This window comes from Neofelis nebulosa, chromosome 2 (genome assembly GCF_028018385.1).
Source record: "Neofelis nebulosa isolate mNeoNeb1 chromosome 2, mNeoNeb1.pri, whole genome shotgun sequence".
NCBI lineage: Eukaryota > Metazoa > Chordata > Mammalia > Carnivora > Felidae > Neofelis > Neofelis nebulosa.
In genome coordinates this window covers 34,743,524-34,762,282 of record NC_080783.1, presented here as the reverse complement: position 1 = coordinate 34,762,282, position 18,759 = coordinate 34,743,524, and the positions used below count along the sequence as shown (strand labels likewise).

General features: G+C 41.7%; 1 protein-coding gene across 13 annotated transcripts in view; it reads left to right on the top strand.

Moving 5' to 3' along the window:
* Positions 1-18,759, top strand: part of CFLAR (CASP8 and FADD like apoptosis regulator) — a 94,246-nt gene that overhangs the window by 31,845 nt on the left and 43,642 nt on the right. For 2 of the 13 annotated variants that reach the window (XR_009256215.1, XM_058709342.1), the window contains exon 1: positions 1,273-1,438. The exons of 2 other annotated variants lie outside the window; for them this stretch is intronic. The gene's annotated coding sequence lies outside the window, so the exon portion shown is untranslated. Of the gene's footprint in view, positions 1-1,264; positions 1,439-2,927; positions 4,026-5,238; positions 5,428-8,628; positions 9,535-10,604; positions 12,685-14,389; positions 14,662-18,759 lie in introns of those variants that run through there. 9 more of the 13 variants (XM_058709353.1, XM_058709321.1, XM_058709333.1 and 6 more) reach the window with 9 other exon arrangements.

Below are 18,759 nucleotides of genomic sequence, written 5' to 3'. Positions count from 1 at the left end.
GTTTTTCTCTTAGGACTATTTCCAAGGGTTTAAGTGATTATTTGTTGTTCGCTTGTTTTAAAATAATTTTCATCAGTATCACTGGGGAGTGGGTCATCTGAGCTCCTCATGCTGTCAGGCCAGTAGTTAATCTCTTGGTGTTATTCTTGCAACTTTCCTATAAGCTTAAATTGATTTCAAGAAAAGTTAAGAAATAAAAAAAAGACACAGAAGAAAGTGGTTTTTAGGAATAAACATTAAAATATAAAGTGCTTTTGCACTTGCGATTATTCATTCCCATGCATTGGTATCCAAACACTAGCAGTGTTTGCTTGCTCTTTTTTTTTTTAATTTTTTTTTCAACGTTTTTTATTTATTTTTGGGACAGAGAGAGAGACAGAGCATGAACGGGGGAGGGGCAGAGAGCGAGGGAGACACAGAATGGGAAACAGGCTCCAGGCTCCAAGCCATTAGCCCAGAGCCTGACGCGGGGCTCGAACTCAGGGACCGCGAGATCGTGACCTGGCTGAAGTCTGCCGCTTAACCGACTGCGCCACCCAGGCGCCCCTGCTTGCTCTTAGTGACATCTAGAACTACCTTAAACAAACACCCTGGGTTCATAGCATATCCAGATATTGAGGAAGAAGACAATTTTACTTTACCTTTCAACGTTCTTTTGTTTGGTCTAAGAATTAAATTGGCATATGACAGATTAACAGACTACAAAATTTAATTACCTACCTATCAGGCAGTCAGGCAAGTGAGGCTTCTGTGTCATTCAGAGATAAGGAGAAGGGAGGGGTCAGGGGCCTGGGACCTCAAAGGGAAGGAAGACAATTCACAGGAAGATGAAAGAGAGTAAATGTTCGGTAAACAAATGTTTGCTGGGCCAGACGGAAACATTGGGACAGAGAGAGGAATTTTAACAGACTTTGCTAAATTCTTCCCTGTCTAAAACACCTAGTTCATATTATACTATAGTTAACTATGTTGATAGGTCCCTTCCTAGAGCACATCCAAATTCGTCTACACAGTTAGAGGGAGGGTCAAAGGTTCTTTCCGAGTTTGTTTCTTGAAAATAATCACCAGAACAATCCACATGCCAAAGACACATTTTGGGGTGATATTTTTTCTCCCCTGCTCAGTAATAGAGGGTATTAACAGCTGGTTGACTGTGGCACAGGAGTGTTTTAATTCAAAAGGACTCAGGGACTGGTGAGTGGGGGGGCGGAGGGGGGTCTCTGGGTTTAACACAGTGAACGTCAGGCCATCAAGTTTTCTTAGCGGCTTTTCCTGGGTGAGCAAGGCCAATGGAGGCGTGACTGGGCAGGAAGGCGCCACGTCCGCTTCCAGGCTTAGGCTTTCAGTTTCCTTTCTCCATCTTGCCTACGATTTTCTGCGTCAGTGTCAGCGAAGCCTGACAGGGCAGCCTAAGAAGAGCCCCGCGGTGTGCAGGACGGTAAGTGCCCAGGGCTTGCTCTCCCCGCTCCCCACCCTCCCCAGGTCCAAGACTCGAGGCTGGTGGGGGCGGGGGGGGGGCCTCCCCAGCCGCCCCTCCCGCCCCTTGCAGCTACTCGCGGACTAGCTCTTCCCGGAACTGGTCTGGGGCGGGAGAAGCCAGGCAGGGGTTACGGGAAGAGGGGGCCTTCTGGCAGGTGACTCAGTCCTGTGGGGTCCTTACCTCCCGTTGGACTGGCAGGCGCCCTCCCGGGGCGGGAGGGGGCGGCTGGGGGCGGTGGCAGCGGGACAAACCGCCTAACAAACCCGCTCCCTCGCCTTCCCCCACCCCACTTCTCAGCAGGGCCGCGGGAGGCTGCCAGGGTCCCGGGTGCTGTCCCGAGAGCCCCTACCTCCAGCCCACGTAACCCTTGCCTAACACTGAAGCTCCAGAGGACGAGTAAACGTTGCTTAAAATTGAGAGTTGCTCAATTCCTGGGGTAAACTGTTCAAAAGACTTGGCTTTTGTTCTTTCGAAAAGTTGATGAGAAAGAAGACTTTTCCTGCAGCAGTATGTATGTGTCTCCGCCGGAGTAGCTGGTCTGGCAGGAATTTTTACTTTCTCCCCATAGCCTGGTGAAGTAGGTCAGGACTGTTGTTTTTCACAGCAGTGCAATATGTATTTTGGCAAATTGCAAGGAAACTTTGCGAAAGTTTGGAATGATTGGTAAGATTTTGGTAAAGCCTTAGCTTAAACTTGTTCTCCGCTCCCCGCCTCCCCCCAGAGAACTGGGAGACGTTGAGTTCAAGATGTTATTTCTTGACTGTGTCCTGATTGGGACAGAAGGACATGTTCTTTCTAAACATTAACAGTGGAATGCAATAGAACAGAGGCCACTGAAGTACGTTTTTGGTTCAAGGGAACAGGAAATGAGTAAGGGCGTAGGTTAGTAAGGACGCTAAATTGCCTCGAATTATTTTCATTTGTTGACACTTGAAATTTTTTACGCAATGAGACTGTAGTGCCAATAGAATATGTCAAGCATTTGGACACCGACAGACCTGGGTAATCTAAAATTTAAACTGGGCTCTGGTGGGCTTGACCTACTTTAGTTAAGATATTTCAGATAAGAGGAACAGAATTTTTGGTATTTTCCCTCTGGTGGTGCCCCTAAATAATCTTACGATAAAGTTCATTAGGAAAAAACTTGGCTTAACTCCAAAATTAAAAAGAAAAGACTCAAATTTGGAAAGGAATTTTGAATGTTTGCCATACAGAAGTTTTCCCTTTTCATGTTACCTTGTGTTTTACTTACAGCTTCTGGGATGAAGGTCCTGATTAAAATGGCCTTTTCTAACGACTTTATGTTTTAGATTTCTGTTTGTTACTGACCTTGGTACTTCTCTTTAACACTATATTACTTACTAGCTTGCACCTGCTTTAAGAAGGAGACTGAATCCGCCTGCAGGTGTGAAGTGCACCTTGCCCTCCTGGAAATGGGCGTGGGTGGGTGGGAGTGTAGTAAAGGGCAGTTTTTTCAGGGTAGCAGGGGGCCTAGCGCAAATTGAAACGGAAGCAGGTTTCGTCTCTGGGGCGCCCGCGAGTCAGACCTTCACTCTCAGTGGGGAGGTGGGGCGTAGCCGCAGCACCCACCCACTGGGTCTCCCCCAGCAGCACGTTAATTCCCCGGAGCGCCACGTGGGCCCTTTGCTTACACAACGGAGAGTTTCGGGACAGCAGCGCATGTGCTCTCGTGGAGTTTCTTAGGTGTGGGGGGCTGAGGGTTCTCGAGCCTTAAGTCTCTTGTGGGCGGCCTGGAAGAGGCGCACAGGGGCTCAGCTGGAAGAGGCTCGCGGAAAGCCCAATGGGGAGTGCACCTGTTGATGCGTGCAACGCTCTCCTCCAGTTCCCGGAGTACTCCCGACGCGGTTTCCCCTAACGGCAGGTCCCGCACTGGTGGGTCCCCTTCCCGCCTGAGATCCAGCGGGAAGAGCCGGCCTACCCGGGCGTGAGTAAAATTAAGAATCCTGTCCGTCTCTCCTCTCTCGACCTGCGCCCCCTTGCGGGAGTCGCCCTGGGCTCCGGGGCTGTAACTGTCCCGGATCCTGGCAGAAAAGGATTGAGCCCCTCTTGGCCCTTCCGGCCGGTTCTGGAGCCTCCTCGGGATTCATCTTACAGCAGTAGAAGTCACGAGGCGTGTCACTTTTTTAAATCTGAGGAACGGACTCCGTTTGGTTATTTCTTCTTTTGTAGGGCCGCAAAAGTTAATTAAAGTCGTGTTTTTGGACTCAACTGACTCCTTTCCTTTGATTCAGTGTAATCCTACAAGCATTTATTGAGCTCCTATGGGCCAGGCTGAGTTCTGGGTGCTGGGGACATAGAGACGGAACTGAACTTGGTTCCTTCCCCCAGAAGCTCTCAGAGTGGTTGGGGGAGACGGAGTAGTTATCCACACGGGTAACTTGGGCTTAAGGGGCCTGGAGGGGGGCCACTGACAGGGGAGGAATGGGAGGAAGATGGTGGGGCCAGTTGGAGAAGTAATGACAGGTAACAGAGGGCAACATGTACTCAACGCTCATTCCTGTTTTCCGTATTATGCATCATTGAGGTAAGAAACACTATTTCTCCTTTATGTTCAGCTTCTGTCACCTCCTCTCCCAAGACTTCATAACCCACCCACGAATGTTCCCTTCCTCTACATTTTCATACACTCTGTGGCTGTCTTTACACTTACCATGAATTGCACTTAACACTCTGTATCCTAATACTTTTCTTTAAAAACTTTTCAGTTAAGTTGTATTATAATTTTCTGTGTTAAAATTCATGCAGAGTAAATAGAGAAAGCTCTCAGGAGTCTGTTCCCTAAGATAACCAAAGGTTGCAGTTTAGTGTCTTTTTCAGACATTTACACACTCAAATACAGCCTTTTAAGTGTTTTTAAATATATAATTTTTTGCTCTTTTGTTTTCTTATTTTGTATGATGCTGTTCAACTGCATTTCAGAACTGTTTTTTTTTTTTCTATTAACATCTCTATTTTTCTCAGATGTAATTTCACTCTCCTCTGGCATCAGTGTTTCTAATGATTTTTTCCCCCCTAATGACCACCTTTCTTGTTTCTGAGAATATGTGTATCCACAATTTACATTTAATTCACCTGCTTGCTCATATGCCCCCAGTGTTTTTTCTCCCTCAATTCTGGGTTTAGAGAAGTAATTTCTTCTTTGACTCCATGTACATTTGAATGAATGAATGATGAATATGTATATATTTTAATATTTTCTTTCCAGATAAAACTGCTTTTTTCTCTGATGGTCTCTGCTTTTAGCCATATTGTCTTTATTTGGCCATTTAAGTTTTTGTGCAAAACAAACAGCTTTCTCATTGTTTTCTTCTTATTCTATATATTGGGTTGTCATCTTTGGTGATTCAGTACTTGTGAAAAATGTGATATAATGTTCATGTATATATTCAAGATGGTTTGTGTCTTCTACATGGAACCTTTCTACTGGAGAAATTAACCCATTTTATTTACATTAATATCTATATGCTTCAGTTTTTCAATATAATTGAAAAATCCTCTTGTAGTTCCGTGCTCCAAGGTTTAAAATGTTCCCCAGGGTAATGGTTTCCTTTTATCATCTGATAAGCTTCCTTATCTACTTGTCAAGTTCTTGAGTTGTTGTTTTTGTTGTTTTTTTTTAAACTTCTTTCAGATCTTCACTTTAGCTTACTATATTTTGTTTGTTTGGTTTTGGTTTTGGACTTGAAACTTTCAAAAAGTATAGTTTTTAAAATCAGTGATATTTGTTTTAAAGAATAAACACATGAAAATCTTGCGTGGATACTATCTGGTGAATGAATCAAATTCCTTGCAAGAATTGAATAACATAAATAATAAGTTAATTATTCCCTACATTCAGCATTTACTGAGCACCTGCATTTACTGAGTCTATCTTTTTCACCTGGGTTGTCAACAGGAATGCCACGGAAAGTAGAAAGAGGAACCAGGTAGGAAATGAGAAGCTGGAAACAGGTACCAGAGATAATGATGGGGCTGAAGCAAATGAGGAATTTTAGTTTTCTTCTTCACTTTTCTTCATTTTCCAGATTTTCCTATAGCATCCAAGTAGTGCTTTTTATAATTAAAAGAAAGAATACTATAAAAATAAGTTTAAGAGCTTTGTATCTCCGGTATTATGCACAACTTGTGATTTTGAACACGACTGTTTCCTGATGGGCTAACCTTGTCCCTTTAGCTACTAAGAATCTGTTGTATAAACTGAGAAAATATACCTATTAGGTTGAATTTGTTTAAGTTTATTTATTTATTTTGAGACAGAGAGTGCAAGCAAGGGAGGAGCAGAGAGAGGGAGAGAGAGAGAGAATCCCAATGTGGGGCTCAAGCTCCCAAACCATAAGATGGGTTCTTGGAGCGCCTAGGTGGCTCAGTTGGTTAAGCATCTGACTTCAGCTCAGGTCAGGATCTCATGGTGTGTGAGTTCGAGCCCTGCATTGGAGTCTGTGCTGACAGCTCGGAGCCTGGAACCTTCTTTGGATTCTCTGTCTCTCTCTCTCTCTCTCTCTCTGCCCCTCCCCAGTTTGTGTGCTCTCTCTCTCTCTCTCAAAAATACATAAATTAAAAAAAAAAAAAAAGATTTGGACTCTCGACCAACTGAGGCACCCCTAGGTTGAATTTTTAATTCAAGCTAGTCTTGTATAGATGGGCCTCAGAGAATATTTGCTAAACATTTTATTTTACTGTAGCATAACTGATACCTTGGTTGTTTCTTGACCCCCTTTTGAGTCCTTTGATGAAAACCTTGAGAAGAGGGAATGTGTATCTTCCTGATAGCAGTTGTATGGTGATAAAGAAGACACCAAACAGCCATATGATAGTGTGAGGCATTTACTACATTCATCAATTTACTCTGAGGCTTCAATTTCCTCAACAACAGCAACAGCAACAAAAACCAACAGGCAAAACTGAGTTTAAGCAGGATTCCAAATTTTAATGATTCAGCAAAGTCTGAGTTCAGAGACCAGATCTTAGTTCTAAGTAGTGCAAAGAAGGGCTGTGACCTAGCCTTAATTCTTTGTATGTATCTGAGCCATACAAGGTATTAGTAATTTTTTAAAAGTTTATTTATTTTGAGAGAGACAGAGACAGTGTAAGTGGGGGAGGGGCAGAGAGAGAGAGAGGAGAGAGAGAGAATCCCAAGCAGGCTCCGTGCTGTCAGTGCAGAGCCCGACGTGGGGCTCCAACCCATGAAGCCATGAGACCAAAAGTTGGACACTTAGCTGACTGAGGCACCCAGGTGCCCCAAAGTATTAGTAATTTTGTTGATGTCCTATTTGAGGAAAGAATTCTTTAAATTTAGGCATCTTTGAGTCCATCCTTCGAGAATTATACCACACACAGAGGACCTGCCTAGAGACTTGGCAAAAATGAAAATCCTGACACATAAATCTTAGGGTTTTAGAAATTGTGATAAATGCAAAAGGTAAAATTTTAGCTAAAGGTACAGGGAGATGTACCTTTTGTTAACACATCTTGGCTAGAGATGTTGTATTCTGCCTGTTTAAGGTGAGGTCCTGCCAGGTCCTAGGAAGCCCTGCATAGGGGCTCACCCAGCCTCTTACAAATCACATTTAAGCCGCTGTTACTTAACCAATAGCATTGTTACCCCTTATATTTGCAAAAGCTACCTTTCACAATCTGTTTCCTGGATCTAACAGCCAGGTTCCAAGTATGATATCTACTCCAACGCCAGCTCCCATCTTGCTTCATTGTACATTGTGAAAGGATGAGTAAGCTTTACACGTGTTCAGGCCTGCTGGAGCTGTGTAATGATGACCAGTCTGTTTTTGGCAGGCCTGGCCAGGGCTCACCACAGCCTAATGAAGGTGAATGAGAACCTACCAATCCTCAAGGACCTCACCACATATGACAGGTACCCAACTAGAATAAGATAAATGCCAGACGAAAGTAAAAACAGTGCTATGATGGGGCGCCTGGGTGGCTCAGTCGGTTAAGCGCCTGACTTCGGTTCAGGTCATGATCTCACAGTTAGTGAGTTCTGGCCCTGCGTCAGGCTCTGTGCTGACCGCTCAGAGCCTGGAGCCTGCTTTGGATTCTGTGTCTCCTTCCCTCCCTGTTCCTCTCCTGCTTGTGCTCTCTCTCTCAAAAATAAAGACTATAAATAAATAAATAAATAAATAAATAAATAAATAAATAAATAAAACAGTGCTACTAAGCAGCAGGAGATGACTTGATTTGGGGATCAAGATAAGCTTATGGAAGTGAAGTCTTGAAAGGTGGGGTAGAATTTCAATAGGTAGAGACTGGGAAGAGGGGAGGAGCTTTCCAAATGGAGGCAAATGCTTGAGCAAAGAGGTTGGGACAGAAAAGCACTGGCCAGAGAACATGGAGATATCTATTTGCAGTGAGTTTAATTACAGGTTGGGCAGAACTCTTAGGTATTCTTGGGGAGATACTCTTAGGTGCTTGGGCTATGTAGGAGAAGTTTGCCCTTGTGGAAATTTAACTTTGGTTAAGATGGAGTGGGCCATTGCATTAAAAGGATTTGCTTTTATTGCCCCTGGTGATTCTGTTTATGTTTTTGTGTCTGATTAGATGATTTATAATCTCCTTCTATCTAGATCCTTTCTTATTCTGTGGTTCTTTCATTCCCTCATTTTCTGCAGCTTCTATGCAACTGTTATAAAACAGGGAGGTGATTGGTGGTAATGTTATGTTGGCGTTTGTGGGAGCTTCCCTGAGAGTCATGGGCCTGAACTTCATTAAAGAACTTCATAAAAATATCTTCTAGGGGAGCACCTGGCTGGCTCAGTCTGTCGAATATGCAACTTTTGATCTTAGGATTGTGGGTTCAAGCCCCATGTTGGGTGTGGAGCCTACTTAAAAAAAGAAAAAAAAGTTTTTAACATGAAATTTATTGTCAGATTGGTTTCCATACAACACCCAGTGCTCACACCAATAGGTGCCCTCCTCAATGCCCATGACCCACCCTCCCCTCCCTCCCACCCCCCATCAACCCTCAGTTTATTCTCAGTTTTTAAGAGTCTCTTATGGTTTGGCTCTCTCCCTTTCTAAGAAAAAATGTTTTAAAAAAATCTTCTAATTTTATGTCTTTTTATAATTGAGATTATCTATTGTTTGTGGGAAATTTGCTATAATTGAAGCGCATGGCTTGTGAAGCCAAATCATGTTTTAATATATAATTTTAGCTACTAATACATAATAGTGGTCAGTAACATCTCAACTTGGAGTGTTTATGGCTCAGCTTCAGTATATGGTCATCTAGACTATGTTTGAGTATGTATCTGTAGCATTCCAGAAATCAGGAACCACATAATGATCTGTTATTTATAGACCTCATTTTAAATATCTGTGTGTGTGTGGGGGGAGGTTGTGCAAAATGGCATTTCATGTGCTCTCTGAGGTTTAAAATGCCTCAGGTGGAGGAGGAAAGAGGGTTCATTATATTAGCTGCTTGAATTGTTACACAAACTTCCCACCTCTACAGATTCTGTACACAAACGGGAGGAAGGGGGGTTCTGTTAGGTTCTAGAACTCCCATTAGATGGCTACTTCTCTTTTGCCCAGGATCATGTAACCCCTTCTCCTTGATCCTTTCAGAATCTTCTGGGTGACTCTCTCGGGGACTTTATGTTCATATCTCAGTGGGGATTTCCAGACACATGAAAGTTCCAGCTTTGCATGCTGCTTTCTGCAGCTGGCAAAGCTGGCTTTTCTCCATCACTGTTCAGTTTTGTGGTGTTTCAGGGAAATTACATTTGCTTTCATACTGTGACCATGTTTGTTTGTTTGTTTTCATGCCATGCTATGACCTTGCTTCAGATACAGAAGCACTACAAAGAATGGAATATTCAGTATGTCTTTGGACAGGTCGAGGTATAATGGGAACCAGTTATGCTGGTGGCTGTGCTGCCGATTACAGAGAATGTTAGGTGCTTTAGATACCAGGTAGTTTGGAGGCAAAACTGACATCCTGTGAGAAAGATTGAGAAGCCTAACTTAAGTTAACCACACTTTACTGTCGCCTATTGGGACTAATGCTGGATACCAAGGAGGTATGTTCATAGTACTGTGATAATACAAAAAAGTTACTGGCTAAGTCTGTGTGTGCTTTTCCCAGGAAAGCTTTACACAGTAGGAGATGTTTCAGCTGGTCCTGAAAACTGAGAAGGGTTTTGTTTTGTTTTGTTTTTGCTAGACATGTAAGTAGAAGAGGGTAGTCCAAGCAAAGGCATAGAGGCATGGGAAAGAACTCTGTGTTGAAGTTAGGTTGAAGCCAAATGTGCAAAGTCTGTGTTAATAAGAGATGAAGGCAGATGCTGGACTACAAGGAGCCTTGAACGCAAAGAAAATTGGAACCTGCAATGGGAGATGAGGAATCATTGGAAGGTTTAAAACAGGAAAATGACTTAGTTCAAGCATGAATGTTATAAAGTTCATTCTGAAAGGAGATCAATTTGGAGGGGTTGAGACCATAGGCAGGGAGAACAGAAAGACCAGGGGGAAAGTCTGGGTGAGAGATAGTTGCTAAAAGATAGTTGCTAGGAGAAGTTGCTGAAAGAGGGTACTGAGGAGTCAGAGAAGGTTAGGGAGGTATTGCATAAGCTATAGTGGTCTGAGGTGAGCCAAAGAAGACTTTCCAGGAGGGATTAATCGGCAGCATCAGACGGAGTAGTGTGCCCAGGTAAAAGAGGGCTTCCAAGTGACTTTGGATGTAGCTACTAGGACGTCACCAAGTTCCCTGCTTAATGGGAAGTAGACCACTGTCAGCAGGACTGGAATACTAGAGTGAGCCAAGTAAGACACTTTACTTCAGGCACAACGTTTAAGAGGGTGCTCACAAACTCAGCAATCAAGATAAATAATCTTGAGGCGCCTGTGTGGCTCAGTCAGTTAAGCGTCTGACTTCAGCTCAGGTCATGATCTCACGGTCCGTGAGTTCAAGCCCCGCACCGGGCTCTGTGCTGACAGCTCAGAGCCTGGAGCCTCTTTCGGATTCTGTGTCTCCCTCTCTCTCTGCCCCTCCCCCGTTCATGCTCTGTCTCTCTCTGTCTCAAAAATAAATAAATGTTAAAAAAATAAAAAAAAGATAAATCTTGAAGTGTAATATTTTGAAAAAAATTGACATTAATGCAAAAAAGTCACAATGAACAAAATATCAGAATTTAAAATAGAGACAGCGTCAGTATTACTGATTTTTCTTTTGCCTCAGGTTCCAGTATGGCTTGGCACAGAGTGTCATTATGTAAGGGATATGGTGGGAGGGAGGATGCAGATAAGGGGCATACTAAGGAGTGAATTGAAGTTGTGGGAGTTGAAGCACTGAGTGCAGACTCTTCCTTCATAAGATTCCATTTATGTGAAGGGAAATAAAGTGAAAGGGTGGTTGGCCTTGGGATCTCAGGCTTAAGGTCTTTTTTGTTTTATTTCTTTTTTTAATATTGGAGAGACTTGAACATGTTTATAAGCTGGAGGTAGAGAGAGGTTGATGAAAGAGTGTTTGTAGGGGCTCACAGAGACAGAGGGCATGGGGGGTACGGGGTGGATGGCCCTGGCAAGGTGAAGGGCAGCAGGTGATGGCCCCACAATGGGAAGGTGGAAGGTTGTGGAAACTTATTCCTGATAAATGGCAAGGTCAACTGATGAGGGATGGCACTAGTATGTGGTGAAAGTTAGAGCTGTTAGGCAGCTGTGGAGATGGAGCTGACCAAGGTCCTGTAAAAGTAGTTGCTGAGTGACAGTAAGGACCAGGTCAAGTTGAAAGCCACAAGGGTTTGGTGTGATCTTTCCCTCTCTCCTTGGCATGACTTGCTACTCTAAATGTATGAGTGGAGGAGGCTTACCATCCAAAGATGGGATGCTGGGGTGGCCAACTATCCTGGTTTTCCCAGGACTGAGGAGTTTCCTGATGATACAGACAGGACTTTTAGTGCTAAAACTGGAAGGTTCTGGCAAATCAGGACGAGTCATATACCGAAGAGCTGGTGGTCAGGAGGCAAAAGGGCAAGATAATTGCAGGTATTGGTCAGAGAGAGTTAGCATGTGCTCTAGGATCAGTCCAGGGAGAAAAGGAAGTGAGGCCATTACCTGGTAGCAACTTGTGAAGACTCCAGTTATTCACTGATTCATTCAGCAAATACTAATTGAGTGCCTACTATGAGTCAGGCACTGGGGTCCTTGCCCAGGATTTAACCACAAAGAAGATAAAAATGTCCTCATAGATTATCCTTCTGTGGTGGCTAAGGTCAGTTGGTGCTCAGGACCCATTCCCATCTCTGCCTAGAGGATGGAACATTACAAACTGCATTTCCTAGACTCCTTTACAACTGGGATGTAAACTAAGTTCTGCCAACTAGGTGCATTCAGGCAAGATTTGTAAACAGAAGCGAGGTAAAGCCTAACAGCTGGCTGCTCTTGTTAGTTTCTCTGTTGGCAAGCATTGTGGTGGTGAGGTAGGGATTTGGGCAGCAGCAGTTACCATGTCCACTCACCAGATTTAGAGGTGTTGGAAGCAGGTGGTGTGGTCGGCTGCTTTCTGATTTCTGGGTCACTCCCATGCAGGTGAGCCCAGCACTCCCAGGGACAGCCTCCTGATTCCCCACTGCCCTGGCTGAACCAAGATCTTTCTGGGTATAGAGGAAGTTTTTTCAGAAGCCCAGGCGAGAGCCATTTCCTCCAGCTCTTACAACAGTTTTGGAAGCACCTGTATTACATGTATTTCTACTGAAAATACCTGGAGTGTTTTTTGTTTCTAGAACCTGATACCACCCCTTCTATTAGTCAGTGTTGTGGATTTTAACTCTGGTGACATCAGGTTTGTTTAGTTTTTTTAAATGGCAACGGTCCCATGACCTCCATGTGAGAAATGAAACTGGAACCGGTCTTAGTTGCTTTGGTTGTGAAGATTGGGGACAGTTTGAAGCACTGTGGAGATTTTGTGTAGGTGTGGAAAAGAAGAATTAAACTAGAATTTGCCAGTAAAGGGAGAAAAAGAAAAGGGGGATTTCTTACAAATTTTAGAAAACATACCCAGATGCCAGTTTTGTCTGGCTAGAGAAGGTGAACTGCTTAAAACAGTAGCGTGAAACCAAACTGACAGAATATTAACCAATCAGGAGGACTGGGTATTTGAAAACAAGAAAGAAAAAGAATTGGATTTGGATCCCCCTTTGTCTCTCAGCAGCTGCAAGTGAACTTCTAAGGAGGTGAGTGGAGTGCTGAGCTAGGCAGCTCAGGCAGTGGTAGTTGCGGTGGGGGTGGGGGTGGGGGGCTGGCAAGTGGTGAGCACTGTCCTTTCATGGAACTTTAAAGAACTCATTCGAACTGCCACCCACTCCCAACCCCCTCTTCTCCATCTTTGAACCATGCTAAATAAAATCTGACCTGTTCTTTTGAAGGATAACTTTGGGATGCCTCCAGGCTTTCTTGTTCTAATATTTATCTATATATACACCACGGAAGCTCTAAAAGCATTTTGAATGCTGTGAGTTGGTTTCTATACAGCATGCTTTGCTTCTCCCTTTCCTCCTCCCCTACACCTGTATTTTCTTTATACAGTGCTTGTGAACTAGTAAAGGCTGGGTGTGGAAGAGAAAAAACTAATTTTTTACTTTGAAAATGTGTAGGGTTTCCCTTTGGCTTATTATAGTTTTCTAATTTTGTTGTACTGTGGTCAGAGAATGTGGTTTGAGGCACATTTATTTTGATATCTGTATACCTATTTCTCTGCTTATAAAGTAAAACGTTACAAATTCAGTCATTTCCCCTGTACATTTTTAGCTAGTCACATTCTGTTCATCCTGTAATGGAAACTACTTTTCTGAATTCAGTATTCATTATTACTATGTATGTTTTAATATTTTCACTACACACACACACATACACACATTGCTAAACAATATATGGTATTTTTAACAGTTAGGATCTTAATGTGAATTAATCATATGGTATGTATGCTTTAGCAACTTGCTTTTTGCTTCAGCAAAAATATTTGGTGTGTTGTTTTGTGTTTTGTTTGTGAGATTCATGTAGTTCTGGTTCATTCCTTTTCTAGGCTGTATAGTGTGTATACCTGTCTGAGAGTTTTTAAGGGATATTTACTTAGAAATTAAATTTTCATGTCATAGAGTAATGTATATTTTTTATCTTTACCAAATATTGTCAAATTGTTCTTCAAAGTGGCTGTACTAATTTGTGATTCTTCTAGTAATGTTGGCAATTTTATATTTCTGTGACAATTGGTAACAGATACTAGCATTTAACTGATGGGAAGTAATATCTCATTGTAGCTTAAATTTGCATTTTGCTGACCACTATTATGGCTCAAGCATCTTCTCATATGGTTAGTGGCTATTTGGTTTTTTCTTCTGGGAAGTGCCTATTGCCTATTTTCCCTTTGGGTTGCTTATCTTAGACTTATTGATTTGCAGGATTGATTTCTTTCTTTCTTTCTTTTTTAATTTTTTTTTCTTTTTTAAAATTTACATCCAAATTAGTTAGCATATAGTGAAACAATGATTTCAGGAGTAGATTCCTTAATGCCCCTTACCCATTTAGCCCATCCTCCCTCTTTCTTTCTTTCTTTCTTTCTTTCTTTCTTTCTTTCTTTCTTTCTTTCTTTCTTTCTTTCTTTCTTTCTTTCTCAAAGATTTTAATTTTAAGTAATCTCTATACCCATTGTGGGGCTTGAACCAACAACCCCGAGATCAAGAGCCACATGCTCTACTGACTGAGGCAGCTAGGTGCCCCTGTGGAAATGCTTTCTATATTCTGGATACTAATTCTTTGTTAATTAAATATGATGCATTTGCCTTCTCTGTCTGTGCTTTATCATTTTTTAATCTTTTTCATTTTTAAAAGGATGTGTACTTTTTATGTCTTATAAAATCCTTTTGTAATCAGAGGTTATAGATTTTCATTTAGAATTTTATATCCAGGACTTGAGTACATGTGGAATTGACTTGTAAATGATATGAGGACAGGATCTCAATTTCCCCCTATATGTATTGAATAACCAGTTATCCCAGCCCCATTTCTGGATATGAATGTCCTTTCTCTATTGATTTTCAGGACCACCTCAGTCATCTGTGTATGGATTGATTTCTGAGTCCTCACCTGTGTATTGGTTGCTTTATTATATATCCCCTGTACCATATTACATTTGTATAAAACCTTGATATCTGGTAAGGCAACTTCTAACTGGTTGTTCTTAAAACTTATATTGGCTATTTTTAGACTTTCTCCTCCTTAACATACGTTTAAAATCAGCTTGCCACAGTCCATGGAAATTTTTAAAAAAATTTTATTGGACTTATATTGTATTTATAAATTCATTTGAGTGTCTATGATAGCCAGTTTTTTTCAATTATCTAATGTAGAGTTTCTCAATCTTAGCACTATTGGTATTTGCGGTTAGATAATTCCTTTTTGTGGGGAATGTACATCCGGGGATGTTTAACAGCATCCCTGGCCTCTGTTTTCTACAGCCAGTAGCACCACCTGGTAATGATGACGAAAATGTCTCAAGACATTGTCAAATGTCCCCCGAGGGACAAAATTGCCACTGACTCAGAACCATTCATTTGGCCTATTATACTGCAGAAAATTTCCTCATTTTTTTGGAATTATTTTCATACTTATTTAAATTCTTTCAGATGTAGGTTCTTCAGATGTGAATTTTATTTGTGTTGTCTACTGTCATGGTGATTTTTATTTTTGTACATGGTAATTTTTAAGCATGAACTTGTCTCTAGCATAATGGATGTCTCATATGCCCTGGGTTGTGAAGGTAGCTTTATGGGGTGGTTTTGAGTTTGCCTCTGAAGATCTTATAGGCTTCCTTAGTCTGAGAGAACTTTTTATGTTAATTTCTTGGTTTGGGCTTAAAAGAAACCCCAACAAAGTAGTGATTATCTGGATCCTAGCCCTAGGTCTCCCTTCCATGCTCCCCTTTCTCAAGAGCCTGTCACCTTTAGCTACACTTAACTGCCTGTTAACTGTTCAGTGTTTAGCTACACTTAACCCTAACATATACACACTGGCATTTTGCTGAGTGTTGGCTTGACTCAGCATGAGATCTGTAGTTTTCCTTTTGATATTTTTTCTGAATATGCCAGATGCTACCACTGAGTAATTTGGATTTTGCTGCCAAACTTTACCTCCATTAGTACAGAGGGAAGACAGCATGCCAGTTCGCTTGCTGGGTGTGCGTGACTGGCAGAAAACAGTCCTGGTATAATGGTTGGATGGAACAAACTGAGCAGATAATATTTTTAAAAGCGATTATCTAATTTTGTTAACAGTTTACAAAATTATTACATCATTGATAACTATGAACTCCAAAAGTTGGCTACTGTTTTTAAAAACAGGGAATTGTAATACAAATCAAAACCACATTCAGATATCACCTCACGCCAGTCAGAGTGGCCAAAATGAACAAATCAGGAGACTACAGATGCTGGAGAGGATGTGGAGAAACGGGAACCCTCTTGCACTGTTGGTGGGAATGCAAACTGGTGCAGCCACTCTGGAAAACAGTGTGGAGGTTCCTCAGAAAATTAAAAATAGACCTACCCTATGACCCAGCAATAGCGCTGCTAGGAATTTACCCAAGGGATACAGGAGTACTGATGCATAGGGGCACTTGTACCCCAATGTTTATAGCAGCACTCTCAACAATAGCCAAATTTTGGAAAGAGCCTAAATGTCCATCAACTGATGAATGGATAAAGAAATTGTGGTTTATATACACAATGGAGTACTACATGGCAATGAGAAAGAATGAAATATGGCCTTTTGTAGCAACGTGGATGGAACTGGAGAGTGTTATGCTAAGTGAAATAAGCCATACAGAGAAAGACAGATACCATATGGTTTCACTCTTCTGTGGATCCTGAGAAACCTAACAGAAACCCATGGGGGAGGGGAAGGGAAAAAAAAAAAAGAGGTTAGAGTGGGAGAGAGCCAAAGCATAAGAGACTCTTAAAAACTGAGAACAAACTGAGGGTTGGTGGGGGGTGGGAGGGAGGGGAGGGTGGGTGATGGGTATTGAGGAGGGCACCTTTTGGGATGAGCACTGGGTGTTGTATGGAAACCAATTTGACAATAAATTTCATATATTGAAAAAAAATAAAATAAAAAAATAAAAAATAAATAAAAACAGGGAATTGTACATTTGATTTCTAGAGTTCTCTTTGGCTTTTTTTTTTTTTCCAGATATGTCTTGTGAATTTGGATAACATCTCATTTGTTCCTCTTGTGTTTAATGACCTCATCCTTATTTTATATTTTCTAGTGTGTACGAATATTTTATAGGTTAAAATATAACAACTACTAACAAAATTGTGACTTTTAGTCAATAGAAAAAGAAGTACTTGGGGCGCCTGGGTGGCGCAGTCGGTTAAGCGTCCGACTTCAGCCAGGTCACGATCTCGCGGTCCGTGAGTTCGAGCCCCGCGTCGGGCTCTGGGCTGATGGCTCAGAGCCTGGAGCCTGTTTCCGATTCTGTGTCTCCCTCTCTCTCTGCCCCTCCCCCGTTCATGCTATGTCTCTCTCTGTCCCAAAAAAAAAAAACAAAAAACAAAAAAAACAAAAAAAACGTTGAAAAAAAAAAAAGAAAAAGAAGTACTTGACTACCTTTCATGGAAACTAGAAGTTATGTTAAAGTATTGTTAGCCCCTGAATAAAGTATAGATTTAGGGTCTCTGAAACACATAAAATTGTTATTAAGCTTTCAGATTAAAAAAAGTAAAGTAGGGGTGCCTGGATAGCTCAGTTGGTTAAGCATCTGACTCTTGATTTTGGCTTACATCATGATTCCAGGGTTGTGCAATCTAGCCTTGTGTTGGGCTCTGCAATGAACATGGAGCCTGCTTTGGATTCTCTCTCTTTCCCTTCTTCTGTACCTCTCCCCCACTCTCTCTCTCTCTCTCAAAAAATTTTAAAAAAAGTCTGAGGGGCGCCTGGGTGGCTCAGTTGGTTAAGCGTCCGACTTCAGCTCAGGTCACAATCTCGCGGTCCATGAGTTCAAGCCCCGCGTCAGGCTCTGTGCTGACTGCTCAGAGCCTGGAGCCTGTTTCAGATTCTGTGTCTCCCTCTCTCTCTGGCCCTCCCCCGTTCGTGCTCTGTCTCTCTTTGTCTCAAAAATAAGTAAACATTAAAAAAAAAAGTCTGAGTGCCAGCTTTTCCACTTTCATTGAGCAATCGTTTAGTAAATTCTATTTCCTCAGTCATTCACAATGGCTAGATTTAAGTGAAGTTTTGATGAATGAGTATGAGATTGGCATAGACATAAGAATACCTATTAGCAAGTATGCATTAAGTAAAATGTCTATTTTTATTAAGAACTCACCTGTTTAGCCTGGTTGTGGGAAGCCCAGTGTGAAAGATATAAATGGTCTACTTTAAAACAAAATATTTTAGATTTTTGAAAAATAAAACGAAAATTAAAGTAAATTTGATTTTGTTACTTTCAGACACTAAAGAACTTATCAATATTTTCATTGATGGGGGACTCTGGATCTCTAGGAAAGTTATGCTTACTCTAAGAAGGTATTTTGTCTTTGACAGCAAGAACAAAAAAATGTCCCATATGTCATTTTTTGCTTTGACTGCCAGAAAACTCAGGGACGAATTCACAGTCTACTAAAAACTGTTTAGGCCTTTCTGGTCTGCATATTTGCTTTGTATTCTCTATCCTTCCACCCCAGCTCAACTTTCTAAACTAATATTTTTTAACCTAATTCCCCCTGCCTTGTTCTCATATAAAATATTTCTTGTACTTAGTGTTGTTATTATAAGATGCTTTAAATCTATTATGGACTGAAATTGTACATAAATAAATAAAATACCTTCAGTGTTATTTTCACTAAATATAGCTCGATAAATAACATAAAAATGCAAGTGGGGCACCTGGGTGGGTCACTCAGTTGAGCATCCTACTCTTGATTTCAGCTCAGGTCATGATCCCAGGGTCGTGGGTTTAAGCCTCATGTGGGGCTGTGTGCTGAACATGGAGCCTGCTTAAGATTCTCTCTCTCTCTCTCTCTCTCTCTCTCTCTCTCTCTCCCTCTCCCTCCCTCCCCCCTTTCCCCTTCTCCCCCTCCCTCTCCTTCTGCCACTCTCTCCCACTTGCACTATCTGTCTCTCTCCTAAAGAAAAAAGAAAAAGAAAAAAATATAAATATACTTGTACACAAATACATAGTAATAGTTAGCAACTTATAGTTGGGTTGTATTTCCAATTATTTTTTTAATGTTCTCTGATAGAAATAGACAAGATAC